General features: G+C 54.6%; 1 protein-coding gene across 3 annotated transcripts in view; it reads right to left on the reverse strand.

Annotated features, from left to right (window-relative positions):
- The window catches only part of GJC2 (gap junction protein gamma 2), a 37,012-nt gene extending 20,893 nt beyond the window's left edge, over window positions 1–16,119 (reverse strand). The window contains exons 1-2 of one of the 3 annotated variants that reach the window (XM_087731787.1): window positions 15,999–16,119; window positions 13,063–13,166 (exon numbers count right to left, since the gene is read on the reverse strand). The gene's annotated coding sequence lies outside the window, so the exon portion shown is untranslated. Of the gene's footprint in view, window positions 1–5,580; window positions 5,762–10,905; window positions 10,997–13,062; window positions 13,167–15,998 lie in introns of those variants that run through there. The other 2 variants (XM_087731793.1, XM_087731802.1) reach the window with 2 other exon arrangements.
- Between the last annotated feature and the right edge of the window lie 4,488 nt (window positions 16,120–20,607).

Raw genomic sequence — 20,607 nt, forward strand, 5'->3', positions numbered from 1 at the left:
CGTGAAGCTCCACTGTGAGGCTGGGGATGGGACACAGAGGATGCTACAGTAGCAGTTTAATCCGCAAGAATACTAAAATCCCCCCATGACATGCAGCAAGCCCCTTCCTAGTCTCCCAGTCTCGTGCTCACACTTCTTTTCTTCCATGCTGTCTGCCAGCCCAGAGCCAGTTCAGCCTCCTCTGCTAATGTGAACATTGCTAAGTCATTGCTAACAATGCTGCGGAAAGAGGGTGCAAAAGAAAAAAGCCCCGATCCTCCTTCACTTTGCGATAAATAGCCCTTAGCAATGGCAAGTCAGGGTTTCTGACCTACAGGCAGCTACTGGGACATGTCCAGGTTTGCTGCTGGTCAGCCGAGCTCCATCCTCTTTGCTGCAGCTCCGATGGTGATCGCTGGCCGGGCACCCAGCCCACCACATTTCGGTGTTCCAGGAAACCCCCTGGAATTTTTTTGGAGCAAATAGCTGCAATCAGTGACCTGGCCATTACCAGAAGCTGGGCAAAGAAGACGAAGTAGTGGGAGGCTCTTCTTGAAAATTCACTCTTTCCATCTCTGGTTCTTTCCCTCCCTTCCTCTCCAAGGCATCCTCCCTTTAGCCTCCAGACAGAAATAAATAAGAAACCGCAACACCATCTGTGTTTCTGAGAATGATTAAGCAGCAACAACTTAAGGGACGTCAACCAAAAACCCAAATTGTGTTCTGTAGCACTGCTATAAGACGGGTCGGTTTGCACACAGGCGGACAAGGTTGGGCCATGTGTGCAGCCGTGAGGAGCAGAGTCCCACAGCCAGCTGGTGGTACCCGACTCACTGAGCCGTGACGAATACGGAGCCTGTGAGCTCCCTTGCATCATTTGAAAGCAGATCTTCATCCATCGTCGTCTTTTTCCCTGGCTGTTTGTTGGGTCCCTACTGACCTCAAAGCCTGGGAGCCTTCACCTCAACCCTCTGGAGCCCATATCAGTGCTGCTCAGCCAACTCTCTAGTGTCTCTAGGGTGACACCAGGCAGAAATGAGCAGGGCACCCCTATTTCCACCTCTCCCAAAGCCAACAGCACAAGGGAGATATGTTTTTGCCTTCTCTCAAGCAGTAAGAGTCCTGCAAACCATGAGCCCCGATCACTATCACCAGACGCAGCCCTGTGATGGAGGGTGGCTGAGACATGACGAGGGAAGGGACTTGCCTGGTGGGAGATAATATCCAAACCAAGCCCAGGAGGTCCCACAGAGGGTCTCTCCCATGGCACTGCCACCCTGTCCCATGGGGGACTTGACCCCAACCACCTACATCCTGCTTAGATGTGTCTCTTCTGCCTACAGCCTTGACAAAAATGTCATTCCATCACCCCGCCATGATCCCAGGCTCCCCTTTGCATCCATCCCCACTGGTTTTATCTATGCTGCTGGCTCCAAAAACGAGCAGGCCGTCTCCTGGCACACCTAATGTCATATCTCACCACCTTCAGGACTGCAGATCCAGACCTCAGACAGCCCTTGCTCTGCTGCTGTCCATTCAAAGGTCCTCACTCCATCCCCATTTCAAAAATTCAGCTGACCAAGTGGGTTTTCTCCTTTGGCTGGAGCCCTTCTTTTCTGCTCTTGATTTAATTGTCCAGTTGTAATAGCCAAGAATTTCCAAAACCTGGCAGAAAATTAAAGAATCAGTGCAGGAGCAAAACCACCCCTGCCTTGGAGAACAGAGCTTTTGTTTCCTGCCAGCCATCCTCTGTCAGGCACTGAGAGCAGAAAACTTCAGGCCTTTCCAACCACTAAATCACCCCGTTGGACTCATAACAGGGGCAGTTGAACTACACCTAGTTCCAGCTATTGAAATGACGGCAACAGTCTCCATCCCACAGGAACTGACCCCTTTACTGTTGCCGATGCTGGTGGAAGTGCTGATGACATATGAACGCTAGCGACCGTTATTAATTTCCAGTGGTGTTTGCTGAAGCGGGACCCAATGTAGAGCTGGGGCGGAAGGGAGTAAGCTCAAGGGACTGGAGGTGGGATGTGGGGATGCTCAACCCAATGGAGAAGCCAAGGGCTGCTTGGAAGGGGAGTTATGGCTTTGCTTAAGAGTTAGCCCCACCAGACTAAGCAAGGTTAGCCAGGGTGCTCTGCATGTCGGGATATCTATCCCAGTCAGCCCACTGAAGTCCTGCATTCAAAAACACGTGATGTGGTCGGTGGGCTTCATTGGACCAAGAAATGGGGTCACCATGGAGCAGCGCACATGGCCTCCTCTTGCAGCTCTCAGCAAAGCCTGCCCAGCAGAGACGTCCGTGCACATACTCAGCCCATCACCTGCCCCATCCTGGCCAGCCCTGAGGAGAAGCCACCGCTCCCCCACCAGCCCTGTCCAGCTCCTGCTCAACTTCAGGTGTTTTTACCTGCGATTTGGGGAAAGACCAGTGTCATCCTTTTTCACTCCCGCCCATGCAACAACCCGACTAACGCTGTGGAAGAGAAGGGGAACGGGGGACGTTCAGCCTCTCTGCTGGGCAATAGAAGGGGATGGGGGAAACGTGCATCCCTGGGCAGGTCTGTTTTTGAAAAGCCATTACTGGCAGGGAAGACGGCAAATCCTGCATTCCTCAGCGAAGGAATCCGGATGATGTCACCTCCTGCCCGGTGGCAGGAGCGTTCCTGCTCGCCGCGGCTCCCTCTGGGCAGCCCCTTTCCTACAAATATTTGCTTTGGCTCATTTTTTGGAAGCTTGCCATTACAAGGAATAACAGCAGGATGGACTCCCCTACTGTAAGGCTTGTCCCTGTACCAGCACATTAGCACGGGCCACAGGTTAATAGAGGTTCACACATGCCAGCCAAAATTTTACTGCCAGTAGCAGAAGTGGAGTTTTTTTGGTTGGTTTTATTTTTTTAAATCTGTCCAGTGCAGGCTGAGAGACATCAGAATCTCTTAAAATAGAAGGCTGCCTGCTCCACTAAACCTCTTTCAACCAAATTCACTCAATTTTCTGGTATGTGTATCTAGATTGGAGGCATAGAATCACAGAATCATTAAGGTTGGAAAAGACCCTTAAGATCATCGAGTCCAACCGTTAACCCAGCACTGCCAAAGCCACCACTAAACCATGTCCCCAAGCACCACGTCTCCCCGGCTTTTAAATCCCTCCAGGGATGGGGACTCAGCCCCTGCCCTGGGCAGCCTGTGCCAGTGCCTGACTGCCCTTTTGGGGAAGAAGTTTTTCCCAATATCCAACCTAAACTTCCCCTGGCGCAGCTTGAGGCCGTTCCCTCTCATCCTATCCCTTGTGACTTGGGAGAATGTAGATGTGCCTCTAATCCTGTGGCTTTCTCTCCCTCCCTTTCTAGCGGGATACATCTAGTAGGATACACCTAGCAGGATACATCTACTAGGATACATCGAGTAGGATGCCTAAAGCGAGTCAAGATCTTTCCTAACCAACTGGCCTGGGATAAATTGCCCTTTTGCCTGGCAAGGGAGTCCCAGTAGATGTTTCTAGGAAAAGGATTGCAGGGGCATGGGGCAATTGTGGGGCGATGTGGAGGCAGGACCACGGTGGCTTCTCCTCAAAAGGAAAAGATCTCTCGTCTTCTCCAAGACTGTTTTTAAGGCACTTGGGTGGGATTTACTTGCCTAAACTTGGGTGTTCAGTCCTCCCTGGAGCTGAGCTCAATGTCCACCTGGCCTCTGAGGGCTGGTCTGGGACACGACTCCGTTTTCGGCTCTTCTTTCTGCTCCTCTAAATTTCACTACATGCTCTTGGGAGCCAGGAGACCAGAAGCACACTCTGTCCAAGAGGTGGTATCCTCCTGCAACTCTCTCCTGCTAGTTTACATTTTTAACTACCCTTAAAAATACCCATCCCACGCAAAGGTGCTGCTTGCACCCCACTGTTCACCCACTTCTCCTTAGCACCCGTGATGCTGGAGGAGGAAAGGTGGACACAACTGGAGGGGTCAGGAACTGATCGTAAAGTAGGTATCTTCTGGCAGATGGATAAATTGCTGCCTGCTGCTCCACGATGACCCGTTGCTGACACCTGAAGAAGCTTCCTGCTCTCAGACCTTGACTGCAGGTCTGACAGGAGAAGGACAGTCCTGCCCTTCAGTGGAAAATGTTAGAAGAGCAGGAAGGTGGTGTTTGCGAGACGCTTGGGAGGTTCGAGTATGCCAAATCCCACAGATGCTGATGGGATCTCACTAAAGTCCCTGATTTTATTAAAACATGAGTGGTGCCACTGAGATCCTAGCAAAGGCACGGAGGAGGGATGGCAATGGAAACGAGCTGGGTTTTTAACACCAGCATAAGGTATTGTCCCTGTATCCGAGCACGCGGGTGAGCTGGTTTGGGTTATAAAAAAGCACGTTTAAGCATCTTGCATCTGCTGATCATCTTGTTCTGCCAGGCCAGGGAGGCTGGGAGCGCAGACGGGAGCCCCAGGCATCACGGTCTGGGTCTCTCGGTGCCAGATACGGCCTTCATTGGTGTAACAGCTAAATCTGGATGGATCCCCACCACGCTGATGGGTGAAATCCTCCCTCCTTCCCCATGGGGACTGCAGGCTGCAGCAGCCTCTCTGAGCTGGGCAAAAGCCAGGCATTTTGCACAGCTGCTGGGCAGCCCGAGCCCTAAATCAACCCTTCTTCAATTAGTGCAGGACTTTCATCAGCACTCTGTTGTTTTTAAGCTCCAGCGATAAGAGGTTTCAGTGAATATTTCAAACTGTACATAAACTACAGCCTGCCAACATAAACACGGTAAAAACACTCCCTATAAGTCACGCATCAGAGTTCACCCTTACTAGAACTATTAAAATTTTCTGGAATGGCTAAAAAAGTGCAGTGGGCTGCCAGGAGGCTCTGCAGCCACGAGACCTGGGGGAGAGCGATGCAGTGCAAAAGCTTGCAAGAAAGCAGCTGCTCAGAGCAGAGCTTCCTCCTTGTCCTCCCACCTCGGGATCTCCGGGGGAGCTCCGCTCACGCAGGACTCAATAAATCAGCTCCACACCCACGCGCGTCCTGGCCAGAGTGTGAAACCTCACATGTGTTTGCCGTTAGACACAGTATTTCTTGCAGAAAACTGCCTGCTTTTCCCTGCTGCTCTTCTGGCCTGGCTGCATCCATCTCCTCCTGTTTTCCAGGGCATCCCTCTCTATAACAGCAAGGAGTAAGGTTATCTTGCAAACCAGCTCCAGAAGTGCTGGAGGAGCTCAAAACCTTTCCAAGGATGTCCTTGGATCACAGCTAGAACCAGGCAGTCCTGTCCTGCGTTTGCCACTGGAGCTTTCTCCGATCTCCAGGCAGAAACAGCCTCGGTCAAACCCGAGCCAAGAAGGGGGAGGCCTGGAGCAGCCCCCATGCAGGGACCAGCCCCACCTCTCGCCTCTTTGCCACGGATCCCACCCACCGAAAGACCAGCAGCGCTGCAGCGTGGCCAGCATCAGCCCCGGGCCATCTCCCAGGCTGCGTTCAAAGGAGGAGACACAGCCATCCTCCTCCTCCTCTCCCAAAATCACGGCAGCCTGCAGACCAACTCACCACCCCGGGGACGTCCAGGAGAGCTCTGCTCTCCTGCTGGAGCTCCTCACCTCTCCGCTCACATGGGGATGCCAAGCAGGTCTCCATGCCCCAGCCGGGGCGGTGGGATGTCTCATGCTCCACCAAACCGGCGTTCCCCACCGAACGCCACGTCTGTCCTGTGCAAACCTCTGGGTCCATTCAACCAGGAGCTGAAGCTACGGCTGACTCCTTCTCGCCCGTCTCCCCCCAGTCCCGCCACGTGAAAAATGCTTTGTCCAGGGAGTTTGCAGCCTCAGAGCAACCACCTCCCGCCAAGCCAAGCCCACAACAAAGCCCCATTGAAAGGCGGCCTTCCTCCGGGTGCCCTTGGAGCGCGCTGAGCGGCTCCTCCCGACCGCCGTATCGCCGCTCTGGCAGCTGGAGCATCGTGCGAGCCAGCAGCCCGCCCCGCCGCCCTGGCAAAACGAACGGGTTGTGGCATCTCAGATGACCCAAAGCATGTGGGCAACCGAAACCAGCCCGGGGTGTCCCGTATGCAGGCCGTGGAGTCTGGGTGCCGGGGTCAGCACAGGGCCCGGGCCCCCGTGGTCTCCCCTTTCCTGGGGGACCCAACCACAACCTCAGGAGAAGCCATGCTATCAAATGAGGTTCTTCTACCGCAGGGATTGCTTTGCAATGCCCGTGGTGTTGTCTTTTCTCTCTCTCCCCTCTCCTCCCCTCCTCTTCTCCAGCATCGCTTCCTTTTTATTAGCTTGATCTGTTTTGACTTGAAACTCTCCAGAGCTGGGGCTGACTCACGTCTTCCCCGGAGCCACGAGGTGCTCCCGTCCCACCGATCGCAAGAGGAGAGCAAAGGGCTGCTCTCGTGCTGCCGAGAGCCCCGGGGGACCTGGCAGCACTTGCACAGGCCACCAGGTCATCGCAACACTGCCAGGGCCAGGGAGACAACGTCTGCTTTTGCATCATCTCACTAGATAGCGGCTCCTCCCCAGGGCTCGGAGCAGAGAGACGGGCGGGGGGAGGCAGGGGGGAGCTGCCTGCGCTGGAAAGGAAACGAGGACATTAATTTCTTAGTGAACCTGGTTAACTATTTCTGTCTGGGAGCGCAGAGGAAAGGGCTGGGCAGAGGAGCGAGCAATACCATTGTCCTCAGCAGGAAAAAAAAAAAAAAAAGGGATGATGAAAATGTGGCTGGAGGAATTTGGCTCAGGCTCACTTTTGAACCGGCATCAGGTTTCCGAAGCGGAGGTTTCCGGATGCACGGCAGGGCGTCCTCAGGGGCCGAAACCGGTGGGGGACGTCATTTGGGGTCCTGAGTTGGATTAACTCCCCGTTGACCCAGAAGGTCAGACAGAGAAGGGATTTAAGCACCCAAAGATGCCCCAGGGCCAGACAGGAGCTGGCAGCGACGCTTCAGCCCAGTGGCTCGGCCGCGGCGGGGGGCGAGCTGCATTTCTGGGCCGTTTTCCAGTGATTTTGCCCATTTATATCCCACCAGCAGCCCGCTCACGCGTGCCATCTGCAGCTCGCTGCACCTCGCGTTTGAAAGGCGCTTCGCACAAAGCAGACACTCGTAAAGCTCTTGGCCGAGTGTGTGTTTAAGAGGGTATTAAAAGTTGTGGTCAGAAATAACAAAGCAAAGCAGAAACGCAGCCTCAGGAGACACCGAGATCCCTCAGTCCTTGCTATGTCAAAATGGGTCTTATCTCTGTTGAAATGGGGATGCTGGATGTAATTCACGCAGAAAGTAGGGACTCGTGACCCCAACACCATCCTGGCCCCCATGGAGCAGCTGGTGCCACCCTGTCACCCCCCGGCGCTGCCGGGTCCCCTCCCGGCGGAGGTCAGCTGGTGGTGGCACCTCCCAGGACTGACAGCTGGGGCCAAGGCTGTTGAGCATCATTAATGATTGGGGTGATGGGACCGAGTTTGGGGCCGCTCCTGGTTGTGGGGAGCAATGGATGGGCAGCGTGAGGCAGTGCCGCTGTGTTGGGGGACCTCAGGAGGCTGGAGAGAAACGGGCTGGTGGGACCCAGGTGAAGTTCAACAGCGGCAAAGGCAGAACGGTGGCCCCGGTAGGCGACAGGACACAGGATGGCGGGGAGCGGCTCTGCAGGCAAGGATCGAGAGTCGTGATGGTCAAGTTGGACATTAATCAGTGAGGGCTTGCAGCAGAGAAGGCCACCCCTGTGCCGGGCTGTCTCAGCAGGCGCGCAGCCAGAGGAGTGAGCGCTGCTATAATCCCCTCTGTTCTGCCCTTGTGAGACCACAGCTGGGTACTGTGTCCAGTTTGGGGCTCCCCAGTGCACGAAGGGTACCGGAGCGCGTCCTACAGAGGCTTACAAAATGGTTGTGGGCTGGAGAATGGGATGCGCAAGGAGAGGCTGAGAGCGAGCTGGGTCTGATCGGCCTGGAGAAGAGAAAGGGAAGATCTTATGGGTGCGTGCAGCTGCCTTATGGCAGGTTATAGAGACAGCGGTCCAGACGCTTCTCAGAAGCGCACGATGGAAGGCCAAGCTGCAGCCAGAAAAATGTCAACTGGATATGAAATAAAAAAGCCTCCATGACAAACACTGGCACGGGGAGCTGGTGGGATCACCACCCTTGGAGATCACTCGACTGGACAGGGCCCTGAGCAGCTTCATCCAACAGCAAACCAGGTACCTCAGTTGTCCTGCAATTGCACAACTCACCCTCGAGATTCCCATCGGTTCCCCCCTTGCTCAACATCTCCCACACCTCCGCACCCACCAGTGGCCGGGAGAAGTTGGCATCCTCCCCAGGAGACTGCTCGGCCCTCAGGGGGAGCGAGAAGACAGACCACAGAAGAGGGCATGAAGGTCTCAGAGGAGCTCTTCTGAGACCCCGCGGGATGTAAATGGACCCTACATAGAGCCACCTCATGCCCTAGGGACAGCCCAGGGCACCTGGCAGGCAGCCCCAGGGTCCCCACCTTCTGGGGAAGCAGCCAGAGAGCTGACGGGCCACCCCACAGCACCAAAAAAATCATAGAATCAGTTAGGTTGGAAAAGACCTTGGAGATCATCAAGTCCAACCATTAACCCAGCACTGCCAAGTCCACCACTAAACCATGTCCCTAAATGCCACCAGGCCCCTCTGGCAGAGGCAGGGAGGTAAACAAATTGCTCTAGCAAAGCTAGAAGTGAACAAGTTAGAAGTTAGGAGTGAAACAGCAGTTTACCTCCATATGCCTTAATTAATTTATAGGACAGGGCTCCTCATTTTCTATCCATTTCCCCTGTCCCCTGCTGCCTCAGCCCTGGGTTGCACTGGGGGCACGCAGCAACCCTGCACAAACGCCTTTATTTTCTCTTTTTCTGGCAGCAAGGAGCAGAAACCACAGCAGTTTACATGGCCGGTCACCAAGATCTCTGAGCAACAAACCGGGTCAAAGGGAGCTGCACAGCCTTAAAAATGAACCTTGTGCTGGTTGGATGAACCTCGGGTGGAAGAGCTCCAAACCAGCCATAAATTACGAGAGAGGAGAGTCCTGCGCAGTGCTGGGACCTGCAGAAACGCGGTGCATGCCGAGTGCTGCGCTCCACCTCCGCAGTACATGACAGGGGAAGGAGGGGTTTCCTTATTACACACACCGAAAAAAATCTTCTGGTATTTCGGTCTTGGACAACACGCAAGGATTGTCTCAGAAATAGCTCTCAGAGCTTGCAGGAGTACAAGGTGCAGATTCCCCGTCAGTGACATGGCCCTTTCCCCCTTCCTACCCACCCATGGCTCACTTGGGCTGTGTTACCTTGGCTTTCCTTCCTCTGGCTTTCTGAGGAGGCTTTGGACAGAGGACAGATTGCCCTCCTGTGGCATTTCAAGGTAATTTGGGTGAAAGGAGAAGGTGCCTGTGGCCTCCTGAGACTCAGGGGGCTCTTCGCTTCCCTCTGCTTGGGTATGGGGATGTTCACTCACCCTCTGCCAGGAGAGGACACGGCTCTCTCCCATTAAGCACAGCTTAAATACATCTATTAAGCCAAACTCCTGTGCTTGGTATAGATGGAAAGGGAATTTTGGGATGGGAGGAGATGGAGCCCCAAGGGTGTGCAAGGGAAATGCCTGCCCACCACGCATGGGGCACAGCACGGACCAGGAGGGCTCAGGAGGTCCTTCGAGCCCCACTCTCAGGGGATCCCTTTGGACAAATGCTGGTTGCAACCAAGTTTGCTACAGCTGTACCAGTGACCTGGAGGTAGGAGGGACCTAAGGGTCACCCATTAACCACAAGGAAGATCTTAGGGTTTTAACAAGGATGGATTTGATAAAGGCTACGGAAACGCAACAGCATCTCTGAACAAGATTCGTCTAAGGACCTAGAGGTGTCGATGGGGGATACAAGCTGGAGAAGGAGATCCCACCCCAGAGGAGCATCCTGCATGTTTGGTAGCCAACAGGAGAGTTTTCTCTCAAGGAAGGCCTGTTGGCCAAGAAGATGAGGCCACCAAGGAGCAGGTTCAGCTCCCGCTGGTGGTGATGCTGCCAAGCCACTGACCTCCCTGTGCCTCAGTTTCCCCAGCTGCGTGGAAGAGAAGACACCCTTTGCGAGGTGCTTCGAGATGTGAGGATGAAAACTGTGCCCACATCCTTGGGTATTATTTAAAAACCAACACAATACAAAAGCACCTTACAGAGAACATAAACTTATCAATGACCCTTTTGTCTGTGGGTTAGAGACACCAGCTGCAGAACTGCATCTCCTGCTGGGGTGGGCTCCTACGGGCACTGGTCTCTGCCCATGCCTGGTCTTTAAAGACCAGCTCGTGATGCATGAGCATGTGCCACATAAGCTGATGCTCCAAAAGCAAGCAGGCTGCAGACCCTAAACTTTGCTGTACGAGCAGAAGTCTCAGAAACGTAACCCAAGGGAGCAGGAGCAGGACTAGCAGGAAAAAACAGACCCCGAAGCATCTTCCTCTCCCCACCTCTGGTGAGATGGGGAGGAGGTTCGGGATGGGGACTGGCCAGAAGGTCCCAGAGCACAGAGCTTTTTCCCCAATGGAAACCCCTAAAACACCGATGGTTTAATCCCAAACTCCCTGAAGATGGATTTGCACTGCCCCGCGCCACGGGGGATGATTTATGGCGACAAAGTGTGCGCAAACTGACGCCAAATAGGGATGTTTTGTCTCTTACCACAGGTGGGAAAAGCAATACACGAACGTTAGGTCACGGCAAACGCGTTCCCCACCCGAGTGATGGGGAAAGGACAGAAAATGAAGAGCAGGGGCGAGCAGGGTGGGAGCAGAGGTGGGTGGAAGCAGAAGGAGGGGGTTTGCGAAGTGCTGGGAATCGGCCAAGCTAAAACCATCCGACAAAATATCAGAATAAAGTGGAGGGGAGGAAAAAAAACAAAACAAAAAGTAACATACGGAGAAGCGCTGGGCTCAGTCCTTTGCAAAAACGTCCCATCCTTCCCCGCCGTGGCGCGCGGAGCCGCAGGCAGAGCTCCCCAGCCGTTGCTTTTCCTCCCCTCCCACCCCTTCGAACCCAGCTCCCTTCCCGCTGCACCGGCCTGGAGGCGATGACGTGGAGACCTCCACCGGGGAAGCTTCCCGAGACACGAGAGCTCCTCCGAGTCTGAAGCCGCAAACCCATCGCTCCCCGGGATGCCAAGGATTTCTTTCCCTTCCTTTTATTTTTATTTTTTTTTTCGTTTCCTTATATGCACCCAAAAAAAGTCCAGGAAAAAATGAGAATGTGGCGATGCTTTCAGGAGCCAAGAGCAATGCTTAGGGAAAAATCACATAATTCAAATAGTCTGAGGGTTTAGGGCTAATAATAGCGAAGAGGGAGCTCCTTGGAGCAGGAGAGGGGAGGCAGAAAGCAGAGGTGCTGCCACGGGATAAGAAACGCTTCCCTCTTGTTTGGGTTTTCTTTTCCTTTCTGTTCAAACAGGGGTGAAGCAGAAAGGAAAGACGGCTGCAAACGCGACCTGTCCTTACAGCTACCGTGATATACTGCAGCAGCAGCAAAAACCTCTTTTCCCCCCGCCCCGATTTTTATGTCAAAGCGAACAGCACTCGGTGCTCAAATTTTACATTTTTAGTATTTTACGGTGGCCGAGAGCTCCCTGCCAGCCCCATCCCAGACCCTCTTCATCCCTTTGCTCCCTTCCCAGCCCCGTTTTGCAGGGCGGGGGGGTGGCTGGAAGCATCACCCTGCTCTGTGGGTAACAGCTGGAAGGGAAAACAGCTGGAAGGGGACAGAGAGGACCTTTTCTTCCTCCTCCAGCCCCTCCTGCTCTCAGCCAGAGGGTTTTGCCCCCCATGCGGGGCTCCGGTCAAGGAGGGGGGTGATGTTACCCCACGCTCGAATGCAGCAAGCAGGGATTAAATAATTGCTGCCGTCCGGCGGCTGCGACCTTTGGCGTGTTATCATCTGTTCCTTCGCCTTGCCAGCTCGCATGATTTTATGGCTGATCTCACAATAATTGATGTTTTCCTTAAAGGCCCCGTGCTGCAAGGCGAGACGGGGCTTTCAGGGGTTCAAACCAGCAAGGTTTTGCTCGCTGCAATTAAAGAACCCCCGCCTAAAACTGAGCAATCCCAGTATGGAGATGGCTCTAAACCTTTAAAATCTGGTGATTCTTCAATCTCAGTCCTCCAGGGACCCAGTGCACGTCCCTCAGCATTTCTTAAGTAGCACCCGCCATGTGAAACTACTCAAAATAACTTGTTTTTCATGGTTTTAAAGAGAAGGGATGTCCTCGCTCCCCAGCACAGCTGGGATGGGGCAGCCAAGTTTTCATCCTCTTATTTCATTTCTCAAGTGTGTTTCTTCTCTCCAGCTGCTTTCGGGGAGGAACGAGCTGGGAAACAGCCTGGCTGACCGCACAGGGGGGATGCCTTCCCAGAAGGGGTTTTCAAGAAGAAATCAGCTTGTAGGATGCTCCGGGGATGGAGGAGGAAGGAGAAGGGAGGCATCGCCACAGCGCTTGCTCCTGCAGCTGGTGCTGCCCTGGACACGGTTGCAAGCCGAACCTTCAGCCCAGATTTGAGCTTTTTGAGCAGATTTTGGGTGAGGAAAAACACCCTCACCAGAAACTGTTTAGGAAGATCCTTTCGTAGGCACCCAGCTTGAAAACAACCTTAAATATGCTTCTAAAAAATCTCAGCCTTGCTCTGTTTCAGACCCGGAGCGAAGTCTCATTCAGCCTTGGTTAAAACAGGTTCAAGCAAAACCCTGGATCTAAATTTTAAGGGATTGCCCAGACCCTGAGTGGAGTTGGATTGCTGCAGCTTAGGCACGTATTTAATACAAATTGTCTTACTTCTTTTTATGCCTATAAAATGTTTTGTATGGCTCTCGATGTTGACTTTATATATATGTGATATATAAAAAATATACTATATATAATATATACAATATAACACATACAAAATATATTACAGGGATCAATGAAAGTCTGATATGGCCCCCTGGGATGAAGAACAGAGCATCCTTTTGTCCCCAAATCCACGTTTTTCCCCAATCAGCGATACCCCCAGAGTCGCGTATCGGTAAGGAGGCGCTTAGACGAGCCGTACCTTTCACAGCCAGGAAAAAAAGGTGCGTCTGAGCTGCGGGTCCTCACCGCATAACCGGAGACCTTCGGGGGGGGAAAAGTCCTGCAGCACGACCGGCCTCAGCCCTGCAACAAAGCCAAGGAGGAGGCGATTATTCCCGAGCATCTCTCTGCCAGGCACAATACGGCAGCGTTGCAGCGCCCACGCTCAATGCAGTCATTGTCCCCTCCGGAGCCGTGGCTCCTGCGTGCGGTGGCACAGGGTGAAGCTTCTGCTCCTCTGCGAGCTCCCAAAGGCTTCATCCTACCACTGGGGAGGAGCAGGAGCCTTTTGTTTTCCTCCTAGGACAAGATAACAGACCTAGGGACAGGGCAGATCTCAGTTTTGCCTTGCCAACACCGTTACGCTATTGCCTGGTGTGAGGTTCCTATGAGAGAGGAAGGAAATAGGATCTTAGATAAAATACATCAGGGGTACAAAAGTGATGGGAAGACTGGTTTGGGAGCGGGTGTTAACAGCTCACTGATAACACAGAAGGATGGCTCTGGGTGGTATTTTGTGGGGATCCTTCCAGGGACTTTGCATCTGGATGCTGCATCCAGTGGAGGAACACGCTGAGAAGCTGGAGAGGATGCGGTGGTGGCCACCAAGATGGTCAGGGCTGGAGGATGGGACGCGCGAGGAGAGGCTGAGCTGGGTCTGATCAGGCTTGAGAAGAGGAGGGAAAACCTTGTTGATAAATGCAACTGCTAAATGGGAAGGTGGAGAGAAAACAGAGCCAAACTCTTCTCAGAGGCACCCAGGGACCAGAGAGGCAAGTTTGCTGCAGCCAAGATGCTAAGGCATGAAGGAAGACCCTGCCCATCTTTAGAAACACCAGGAGCTGCTGCAAGACCACCGGTGAAATTTCTTCCCTATGACCACGGTGGATAGGACAAGGGCAATCAGGTTGGATTTCAGCAATAAAACCAGCAAAGTGCCCAGAGGTGCTACCACAGCGGTGCCGTCTGCTTTATTTTTGCTCCTGGTGTCTGCAGGTTAGGGGTCGGTCCTAAAGCCGATGGAGCGAAGCTGCAGTGTGATGGCCCCAGGGAGCAGCAGCATCCATGCTTTGGAGGGCAGATGGGGTGAAAAAACTGGTGCATTCAAAAAAATAAATATATATATATACAGAGGCAAATTAAAGGTGGAAAAGCTGCTGTGATGAAGCTGGGCTGCTCGCCGGCGATGCTGGCAGGGCAGGGTGTGCAGACAGCGCTCGGGAGCCCGGGGCCGGGAGGAGGGCGCAGAAGGGACGTTGAGCCCAGGTTTGAAGCCACGAGGATGCCTGTGCTGGCCGAGATGACTGTAGGCGTTACGGCTCGCTGGCCTCTGCAGGTCAAGCTACCATAATAATTAGCAATCAGACACCGAATCGATGAAACATGTGAGCTCATCCTCCTCGCTCAGGGAAACAGCCTGACAAGCTCTCTCACCCCACGGATGCCGGCCGTGGCTTCCCAGGGAGGGCCATCACCCCACAGGCATGGCCAGTGACACCAGTGTCCCCTCTCCACCCCAATCTGGGTGTTGTTTTCTCTCTCCGGTCCACGCTGCTGTGTCCGGGAGGCATCCGTGGGACCACCACCACGAGCAGGGATGCAGTTCGAGTATCCTGCGCTTCCAACCAGGAAAAATTATAAAGCCTCCCCTTTTTTCCTCATCCTGTACCCAGTATATCCAGGTCAGCACACTGCCGATTGTAACAGGAGGGACTGGAGCATTGCACTTGGCTTTTTGGAGAGTTTTCCCAGCAGGGCTCAGTCCCCATCACCTCTGTGCTGGCTTTGCATTAGGGAGCCAGGGACACCCACCACGTAGGCGCTTTGCTGTCCATCAGCGAGACTTGCTTGATAGCAAACACAGGAGAAGAAACCCCGGTGCTTCAAGGGAATATCTGCAACTTAATGCTGGACTGAGGACGTGGCCACCACGGGGCTGATGGCAGGGGGACAGCTGCCCTGTCCTTCCCTGCGCCTGTTGGCGCCGACTCCCAGGGGTCTCCTCCCCGTGTGGGTTCACTAAAATAATCCCCTCTATGGGGCAGTGAAATAAAATATATAAATTCTTTGAGCTCAACCTGGGTACCGGCATTTTGCCTTTTCTGCCTCCCTTCTTTTTATCACCTCCTCGCATCTCTGGCAGCTGGGATGGGGAAAGTAAAAGCCAGGAAAACATCCTGTTCCTCCCTCCTTTTGTGCCTGAGGAGAGAGAACTCGGGCGTCAGGAGGGGGACGTATCCCCGATTTCACAAGCGTCCGGTTGTACCAGTTGCCAGCCGCACGCAATCTGAATTGCAGATGGCTTCTGGCTATTTACGGGGCTGGAGCCACATCCTGGACAAGCGGAGTCACAGCTGCTATTGTTGGAAAAAGCCGAGCCTGTACTGGATTCCCCATTTTTTTTGCCCATTTTTGAAGCCCAGGAGCAGGGCTGAGCTGGACAAATGGGGAGCGCACTGTTGATGCCGGTGTTTCGCCCTGTCCGGTGCTCCTCGCGGTGCGTGCCACCCCGTCCGGAGCCGGTCCCGTTTATGGATCGGCATCCCGCGCTCTCCAGGGATGACACAGTTGTGCATCCAGTCGATGAGGCTGACCCAAATACAGCACCCAGCAAGGCAGGCACATCCCAGCTCCCGGTCCAGCTCTTATCCTCGTGGAGCCAATGGAGCTGGAGATGGCATGACTCCTGCAAGCACCCTGGAGCATCACAAACCGACGGGATGCTCCCCAATACCCTGTGCTAGAGAGAAAACTCAGTCCTCCCCCGCGACTTGCTTTCCAGCAGCAGCACAGTCACGAAAAATGAGCCCCGAAGGAGCAATGTCTTGGCCGAGGGGTGCTGGCACGGGTCGGGTGCCACCGGGGTCGATTAGCCCCAGCGAGGGTTATGAGCTGTTGTGGTTTTATGGGACCTACCTGGTGTTGGTGGGTGTCTCAGCGCAAGGCAGCGGCAGCCGGCATGCGGTGGTCACCTCGCCGTCCTGCGGGAGAGCACAAAAAGGACATCAGCATCGCCAGGCAGGGACCACACCACCCCGGCATAAGACCAATCTCAGCTGCAGCCCCCTAAAAAAAAAAAAAACAAACACAATCCAGCACAGCTGGATTCCTCGGCCGGGGAAAGCCACCCCCAGCCCACCGCCCTCCTGCTCCCGTGGACGTGCTCCTCCTCCACTCCAGGGCAAAGTCAGCCGGCTTTGCGTGGCTGGCGAGACGCCGGAGGATTTTGCACGGCGGCGGGTTGGGGAGCGCCGGCAGCTCTCACCCCGTGGCTCCGCTGTGGTGGGGTGACCCCAGGGAGAGGGATGACAACCTGAACCCCCTGCGGTCCTCTTTGAGGCCATGCAGGCTGCCAAAGGATTTCCTAGAAGAGGTTTGGTGCATACCGATGGAAATGCAGGCACTCGATATAGCAGGAAAAAAAAAGAAGAAGGGTTTTTTTTGCCAGAAAAGCTGGTAACTGGTGGCCTCAGAGCCCTCAGCCGTGCTTGGGCCAGGCAGCGCTAACTCCACTGACGGGCTGCATGGCCCCTCTGGAAGGTCCTAAATGCGTGCAAGGAGCCCAGGCTGGCTTGCAGTAAGGTTTTTCTCCCCCAATAACGACTCCTGACAGCACACAGGTCGCTGCAGCCACAGCCCTCCCCACCACACGCCGTCCCCGTGCACCGACGTGAGCACATCCCATCACACCTGGGATGCGAAATCCCAGTGCTCGCGATAGGCAGCACGCACACAGACACAGCCGGGCAAGCAAGACGACCACGGTTATTCCTACTTCTTTTTTTTTTCCTTGTTGCTTATTTTATACGCCAGCCACCCAATTATTTCCCAGGCTGGCTCTGCCCTGCGGTGCCCTTTTGCAATCACACGGAAGCTTGGAAAATCAGGGCTGCTTCCAAAAGCACTGAGATGCCAAGAAAAGCCACGGCAAGGAAAAGTCTCTGGACCATGGGATCATCGGGGGGGTGGGGGGGGGGTGGGGGTGGTGGTGCGATGCTGGAAGGAGCCACAGGCAGATGGGCTTTGGGCTAATTTTGGTTGTTTGAAGCTATCCTGGAGCGTGGCTCCAGCCTCTCTGGGCTTCCCCCAGGATGATTTGGGCACTGGCTTCGGGGACTGCCTGCCCTCGTGCATGACGTCCTTCCCAGGCAGCAACTCGGTGCCGCCGGGTCGGAGCAGAGGTCACCTTTGCCGCTAAAGCCACCAACCCCACGTTCACCTCTTGAAGGGGTTCCTTCCATTGCCAAAGACCTTGAGTGAACAGGAGGGTGGGAAGAGCGATCAGCTCCTGCCCCAAAAGCGGCGTGTCAGCCCGGATTCAGCAAAAACCACAAGAGCAAGACTGCAAAGCTCTTGCTCTGAAGCAAGAGTGCTATGGGGATTTATTTTTTGGGCATTGGCTCCAAAATATCCTCAGCCCCAGCCAGGGAGAGCCCCCGAGGCAAGTTTTGCCCCAGCTCTTCCCCAGCGTGGCTTCTCGCATTGCCCCACGCACCCTTCTCACGGGGATTAGCCTTCCTCCCTCCCCCAGCATCCTCCTCCTGCAGGGATGCAGGATGAGGAGCTGCCGCACTTCCCAAAGCATCTCACAGAGCTGAAAAAAGCTGAAATCTGTTCAATGTTATCCCAGTCTGATGGACCAGTGAAGGATAAAAAAAAAAAATATATATATATAAAACCCCTTTTTGTGACATTTCTGCCCGTTCTTTCACTTGGGGGTACCCCAAGATAGAGCAGCAGGAGTCACAGCCACACTCGGGGGGAGAAATTCATCCCCGTGGTCCCCCGCAGCCAGGTGACGAGGTTTTTAACGGCTGTTGGGAGAGCTAACTAAAACCAGAATTGACAGCGTTAGCTTCCTCTTGTCCTTCACCTCGCCCACCTTCACCCCAAAACGCCCCAAATCTGTTGGTTGGTACGGTCAGCACCTTCCTGCCTGGAAGATCTCGTAGGTGGGAAATTGGGTCCCGGCCAGGACCAGCATCTTTAATCCCAGAAAAGCCCTGGGCAGGGAGACCCCTGTCCCCTCACTCTGCCACAGTCGGATCCCCCAATCCCATCCCCAGTCCCACATCGAGCGCCGGGAGCCGTCGTTTGCAGTTGTGGAGGACCCTGGATTCGGTGGCCACCACAGCACGGTCCTTGCCTGCCCCAGGGACGCTGGGGTGGCTGCGTTCCCAGCCAGCCGGTACCGAAAATACGGATCGGGAAAGGTATTTATGTTTGCAAATGCAATTAATAAAATAGATGTCCCATTTTGAGGAGGCAGAAATTAAACCCATTTCAACAGGTGCCTCTGCCCATCCCATTACAAGATTCGATGTGCGGCTTGGCCCCTCCAAAACGCCAAACACGGAGAGGGGCACAGCTGCCAAAAACGACTGGCGAGAGCTGCTCAACAGCCACATCACCCGCTCAGCGACCAGCCCCGGCTCCGGCAACCCGCTCCCGGTCCCTCCGCCACCCATCGCCGTCCCGACGGCCACCCCGTCACCTCGCATTAGCGCCAGGCATCCAGGCGTTCACCGCTTCGGTCCGTCAGACGCAGCGGCAGCCGCTAAAAGCAGGTCACCCGATAAAGGGCGGGTTATTTAGGACTTCCCTCTCCGTTACCACCAGGGAAAGGGGACGCAAGTCATCGAAATGACTTTTTTTCCCCCCATTTTCCAAGCGCTGGCTGAAGCATCGTCCCTTCCCGTTGCCGGGTGTCACTCACCTCTCCCAGCGGGAGACCCGAAGGGTGGGCTCAGGGCTGGCAGCCGCACAGCTCTCGGGGCGTTGGCGGGAGGGCTGAGCAGGCAGCGCCCGGGCATTTCCATCTGGCGACAGCACCGCCGGTCCCACGCGGTGGCCGGCGACCACCGGACTGAGGCCAGCGCTGTGTCCTGCAGCTCGGCGTTCTGCCGCTCCGCAGCGCGGGCCCCCCGCGCTTTCCTGCTGTCATTTCTGCCATCTAGAGGGGACGTTTCCCCATTGCAAACGCGTCCCTCAAAACATACAACCCCACGATTCAGGGGGAAAAAAAAAAAAAAAAAAAATATATAACAGTCCATCACTCGCCACTGCAGGATGAGCCTGGCCACAGCGATTCAGACCGTCAGGATGGGGAAAGCCAGGTGCTGTGAAGCAGGTACACGCCCAGAAAATTTCTGGGGAGCATTTTTTCCTGCTCGTTTAACCAAAGCTAGAACCTCGCAACATGAAGCTCGTGACAACAGAAAGGAGGATTTCACAGTATAATCTGTAAGATATATTTAAAACACCCAAACAGAGGCAAATGATCAAAATAATCATCAAATTTCATCTTTTGAAATGCAAGCGAGGTACTGAAAGGATTGCCCAAGGTCTGGTTCTGCGTATTGGTGTCTGCAACGTGGAGGATGGAGCTTGGTAAATTAGGATCATAGAATCATTGAGGCTGGAACGGAGCTGGACTGAGAGGCGTGCTGGAGCAGAGCAACTGGGTAAACTGGAGAGATGGGATATGAAGAGGATGAAACCCAAGAGTTGAGTTTAAGGTACAACCATCCCCCGGGAAGACGTGGTTTTGGTGAGGAAATACCACAGCGTGGTATCGCACGGTACAGCCGTTCGCGCTCTGGGTTGGGTTTGGGGGGAGACGGCTGGAAGCCACCACCCGTGGGGTGGCAGCTCTGCGGGACTCACTGTTTCTCGAGGCACAAACGCAAACCGCCTGCGTCCTCCGGGACAAGAGGCTCTGGGCCAAGCGACCCTGCGAGACGTTAAGGCTGAACAAAGCTGGGGAGATGAAGCGCAAAGCATCTTCCCAGCCCGAGTCGGGCAAAGCTCTCCACGTCTCAAGCCAGAGACCAGCACGAGGGACAGTGGCTGGATCAAATGGATCCCTCCTAGGAGAAGGGATTTATTGCTGCCCTCAAGCACGTCATCCAAAAAGGCTGCACAGCTTGGAAAAGAAATTTCTTCTCCAACCTGTAGGTATAAGAGCGTCTAAAAATCTACCTGCGCCTAACTCAAGTGGAACGACAAGTGGATGTGAATTACGAGATCGCTGCCAGGGTGGCAGAGGGGCGGAGAAGCTCACAGTACTTTTCCGCCAGAAAAAAGGAGCGCGGATAGATCACATCCTGCAGCCGGTCCCTTCTCTTGGCTTATTAAACAAAGCCGCCTGTTCAAGGACTGCGGTGAGAGCAGCTGAGCCGTGCTGACGCGCTGCTCTGCCCCAGCGACACAACAAGACACCGCAGAGGCTGAGGGCGGCAGGCACAGATGGCGGGAAACGCCCGGAGGAGCTGTAGCCGGCTCTGCAAAAGGAAGCAGGAACCAGAGGGAGCAGGAGGATGCCAACGCTTGTGGCAATCAGGTGCCAGTAAAGATGGGAACCCCTCTGTCTGCAGGTGGAAGCAGGCGTCAAATCGACGTCGCTCCCTTCTGCGAGTGGCACCAGCTGGGCGCAACGCGTACCTCCACAAATATCGCAGCGGGATCGCGAGGCGTGGGCCGGCGCCGCAGCTGCCCAGGCAGCTCCTCTCCAGCCTGGCAGCAC

The sequence above is a fragment of the Nipponia nippon genome, unplaced genomic scaffold, assembly GCF_047370975.1.
Source record: "Nipponia nippon isolate SJK-2023a ecotype South Korea unplaced genomic scaffold, ASM4737097v1 scaffold_1, whole genome shotgun sequence".
NCBI classification, from domain to species: Eukaryota; Metazoa; Chordata; class Aves; order Pelecaniformes; family Threskiornithidae; genus Nipponia; species Nipponia nippon.